The sequence below is a fragment of the Rutidosis leptorrhynchoides genome, chromosome 1 (genome assembly GCF_046630445.1).
Source record: "Rutidosis leptorrhynchoides isolate AG116_Rl617_1_P2 chromosome 1, CSIRO_AGI_Rlap_v1, whole genome shotgun sequence".
Classification (NCBI taxonomy): Eukaryota; Viridiplantae; Streptophyta; class Magnoliopsida; order Asterales; family Asteraceae; genus Rutidosis; species Rutidosis leptorrhynchoides.
The window spans coordinates 217,750,946-217,756,117 of NC_092333.1; the positions used below are offsets into that span (position 1 = coordinate 217,750,946).

At 30.6% G+C, this 5,172-nt stretch overlaps 1 non-coding gene across 1 annotated transcript; it reads right to left on the reverse strand.

Annotated features, from left to right (window-relative positions):
• Nucleotides 1-4,295: 4,295 nt before the first annotated feature.
• LOC139886735 (small nucleolar RNA R71) lies at nucleotides 4,296-4,402 on the reverse strand. Its single transcript, XR_011772604.1, has one exon. It is a non-coding gene; the product is annotated as a small nucleolar RNA R71 (small nucleolar RNA).
• Between the last annotated feature and the right edge of the window lie 770 nt (nucleotides 4,403-5,172).

Sequence of the window (5,172 nt, forward strand, 5' to 3'; positions counted from 1 at the left end):
ATGCAAAATAATCGTAGATCTCAACCTAGAGAACATATGTTGGTCAATACATGTCTAACAAGCTAGGTCAGGTCATAGTGTATCACAATCCTAATGCTCGAGACCGTCAAACAAAAGTTAACAATAGTCATCTCAAAAGTTAACCTGACCCAATATGCTCTTTAAATCTATACATGTTTATAGTATAAGTCATGATAATTGAACACATTTATAGTTTATCAAACTCAAAATATTATTTATTTCAGGAGCTATGTTATATTTGAATTATCATGGCAATTGATAATGCTAAAAACGAACACATATTTCATAGCATTATCCTTCAAGAAAGACAAGCTTTTAGTTGCAATTGTTCTGTTTCCAAGTGATTATGGTTTAAATAATAAAAGGTGAAGACAAAAGACAGATTCGACGATTTGAAGATGCAAACGACCAAGACGCTAAAAAGTACAAAGTACAATCCAAGTGGTTCAATTTATTAATGAGAAACGTCTAAAAGTTACAAGAGTACGAGCCGCGAAACGCAAAGTACAAGATATTAAATCATACGAAAGGAAGTTCGAAAATTCAGAACCGGGACATGAACCAACTATCAACGCGCGACGCAACGAGCCTAAAATTATGAGTCAACTATGCACAAGAATATAATATAATATATATAATTATATAAAATTATATATATTATATTATATATTAAATAAATCGAGCAACCCATGTTTTAAATCAATGATTGAGTCTGGACAACCTGTCCATGTGATCGCATGGCAGATGCAAAGGAAGCCCATGCGATCGCATGGCTCCTAAACTTAGGACACATCTATAAATAGCAGCGTAATTCGACGAATTATGTACACCATCATCACTGATCTCTTACTCTCTCTCAATATATTTATATTTATATTTTATAATTATAATTTTAATTAAGTTAATAATAATAATAATAATAATAATAATAATAATAATAATAATAATAATAATAATAATAATAATAATAATAATAATAATAATAAGGTTATAGTGTCGAATGTTTTAAGGTTTTGTAAGTCAAAACTCTATCTGTGTAACGCTACGCTATTAATACTCATTGTAAGTTATGTTCAACCTTTTTATATTAATGTCTCGTAGCTAAGTTATTATTATGTTTATTTAAGCCGAAGTTTTCGTGATGTTGGACTAAATATTAAGACTGGGTTATTGGGCTTTGGACCATAATTGGGGTTTGGACAAAAGACCGACACTTGTGGAAATTGGACTATGGGCTATTAATGGGCTTTATATTTGTTTAACTGAATGATAGTTCGTTAATTTAATATTGAGATTTACAATTTGACGTATCTATAAATAACCACATACATTTGATCGTATACGATGGGCGGGATATTTATAAATACTGATAATTGTTCATTTGACCGGACACGGGGATGGATTAATAGTCAATGGACTCATTAAAACAGGGGTGAACTACATACAAGGGAAATTGGTGTAATTGTTAATAAAGTATTAAAACCTTGGATTACACACAATCTGGTGTAATCATTAATAATGTATTAAAACCTTATTACAGTTTAAGTCCCCAATTAGTTGGAATATTTGACTTCGGGTATAAGGGTAATTTGACGAGGACACTCGCACTTTATATTTATGACCGATGGACTATTATGGACAAAAACCAGATGGACGTATCGAATAATCCAGGACAAAGGATAATTAACCCATGGTAATAAATTAAAATCAACACGTCAAACATCATAATTACGGAAGTTTAAATAAGCACAATTCCTTTATTTTATATCTCATCGCACTCTTATTTACCGTCATTTTATTTATCGTACTTTAAATTATCGTACTTTTATTTTATCGCATTTTTATTTATCGTCATTTACTTTACGCTTTAACTTAAGTTATATTTATTTTTAATATTTTACATTAGGTTTTAATTGTGATTTAAGTCTTAAAATCGACAAACCGGTCATTAAACGGTAAAACCCCCTTTTATAATAATAATACTACTTGTGTATATATATATATATATATATATATATATATATATATATATATATATATATATATAGTTTAAAATAAATATAGCGTTAAACTCAGCTAGATCCCTGTGGAACGAACCGGACTTACTAAAAACTATACTACTCTACAATTATGTACACTGCCTATAAGTGTTGTAGCAAGGTTTAGGTATATCCCATTCTATAAATAAATAAATATATAACTTGTGTAAAATTGTATCGTATTTAATATTATTTTGTAATAAAATATAATAGTATTTCGTATTACCCCTCACACACATCAAGTATTTTTGGCGCCACTGCCGGGGACATCACGCCGAAGCGAAACGCTATATAAAAAAATATATTTATTTTTAATCTATTTTTGTAAAAATATAAGAAATTTTAAACATAAAAATACAAAAATAAAAAAAAATAATAATATAAATATCTATTTAAGTGTTCAAGTAAAAAGAAAATATATTTTTTTATATAAAGTATAAAAGTATTTTTTTAGTTCTTAAAAATATAAGTTTATTTTAATAAATATTACTTATACTAATTTTGTAAACATTATAAAGTAAAAAAAAAAAAAAACAGAAATCTGAAGCTGCAATTTTTAAACCTGCATCCTATCTGAATCTGCTAGCCATGTGATCACATGGCTGCAGTGTCTAAAACCCATGCGAACGCATGGGTGGTCTGACATGTTGAATATCGTACAACATTAAATGCAGAATTAGGGTTAATTTAATTATTATTAATTCTAATTAGGGTTTTAATTATTTAACTTTTTAATTCTAGTTTTTATTATTAATTAGTAATATTAAGTTTTAATTAGTTTTATTAATTATAAAATTAATACTTTTATTAATTAATTATATAAAAATAATATTTTTTATAAAAATTGTATTTTTATAACTTTAGTTTCTTTTTATATTTATATCGTTTTTATCGTTTAATTCGTAAATTGTATATTTATCGTTCGTAATTAGTTTTAACTTAGTTTTTGCCGTAGTTATTTTATAAACCTAGATTTTTAGGCTTTGCCGTAAAATCCCTTAAGTGCTTTTTCTTTAGATTAAGATTTCGACGCTTTAGAATTTTACGACGTCGCTTATCGCTTTAGTTTTAAATTAGTTTTAGTGCCTTTTTAAGTTATTGCCACTTTGGATATAGAATTCTTTTAACTTTAATACCTTTAGACGCAAGTTTTAATTTTTAGTTTTTAGACTTTTAAGTTTCGACGCTTTTCTTTCTTATTTTTATCTTTCGACCTTTTATTTTTTCGACGTTTTTCGACGCGCTTTTTCTTTCTCATTTCTACGCTCTAGTTTTTAGGACATAGATTTTTTTTTCTTCTTTAAACCTCGACGAAATTTTTTTTTTAAGCGGTTAAATTGATAGACATCCAAAATTTTCTGGTTCGTAGTAATAGTTGGATTTGTTAGTGGCGTGTTGTGGGCTTCCGATTTAAAGGGTCCTAGCTACCTGCTGCATCTATTGGCTATTCGAAACGTGGGCAAAATCAGAAAATTCTATTAATTTGATAACTTATATAATTTTTATCTTTATAACTAATAGGATATTCTGTGAATGCACCGAGCAAAACGTTCACCACCTTTCATACGTTCACCACCTGTAACTCGATCAAGACATCTAGCCAATATTGTCGCCGTTGATTTTTCTTTAGAATCATCATCTAGTCGACCAAGTACTCCAATTCTAATTTCCGTTAATCCTTTTTTTGAACCCGACCTCACAATTGAGAACCCGGAGGATATTCAAGGACAATTCAGAGATCCTGAACCACAAATCATTCCTCCTGAACAACAAATCATTCAACCAGAGACTGTCGAGGAAATAACCGTTAAATCAGAATCCTCTAGTGATTCTGATTCAACAAATTCAATCATGGAAAATCAGGAACCTCTAAGTATGGAAGATTGAATGAGAGCTACACGCACTGGCCAAGGTCATGCCATTACTCACCCAAACATTAATGCGCCAGATTATGAAATCAAAGGACAAATCCTACACATGATAACTAATCAATGCCAATTTAGTGGTAAACCAAAAGAAGATCCAAACGAACATCTTCGAACCTTTAATAGGATCTGTACTCTATTTAAAATCAGAGAAGTTGAGGATGAACATATCTATCTCATGTTATTTCCCTAAACTTTAAAGGGAGAAGCCAAAGATTGGTTAGAATCGTTACCTGAAGGGACGATTGATACATGGGATGTCTTAGTTGAGAAATTTCTTAAAAGATTCTTTTCGGCATCTAAAGCCTTGAGACTTCAAGGAGAAATTGTTACATTCACACAAAAGCCAAATGAAACTCTATATGAAGCATGGACAAGATTCGAAAAGTTGTTGAGAGGATGTCCTCAACATGGTTTAGACACTTATCAAATAGTGCAAATATTCTACCAAGAATGCGATGTTGCTACACGAAAAGATATCGATACAGCAGCTGGTGGTTCCATTATGAAGAAAACCGCAACTGAAGCTCACAAAATTATTGATAACACAGCATCCCACTCACATGAGTGGCACCAGGAAAAAGATATTCTTCGTTCATCTAAAGCGGCTAGAGCCGATTCTAGCCATGACTTTGATTTCATTTCCGCAAAGTTAGATGCTTTCGAGAGACGAATGGAAAAGATGACTAAAGATATTTACGCAATATGAATTAGTTTTGAGCAGTGTGGAGGACCACATTTGACAAAAGATTGTCTCAGTATTGAACAAACAATGGAACAAAGAGAGAATGTTTCATACATGAATCAAAGGCCTGGAGATAATTATCAAAATAATTATCAACCGCCAAGACCAAACTATAATCAAAATCAGAATTATAACCGAAATGTTCCATACAACAACCAACAAGGTCCTAACAATCAACAAGTATCTAATAATACTTACAATCAGCAAAGACCTATTTTTCCAAATAAACCACTACAAACCGATGATAAAAAGCCAAATTTAGAAGATATGATTTCAAAGCTAGTTGAATCTTAAACGCAGTTTTTCATATCTTAGAAACAAACTAATGAACAAAATACTCAAGCATTTAGAAATCAACAAGCTTCTATACAACACGGCCAAGCTTCTATACAACACGGCCGGCCCAAAGGGGGAGCAAGATGTACACTTGCTCAGGGCCCAA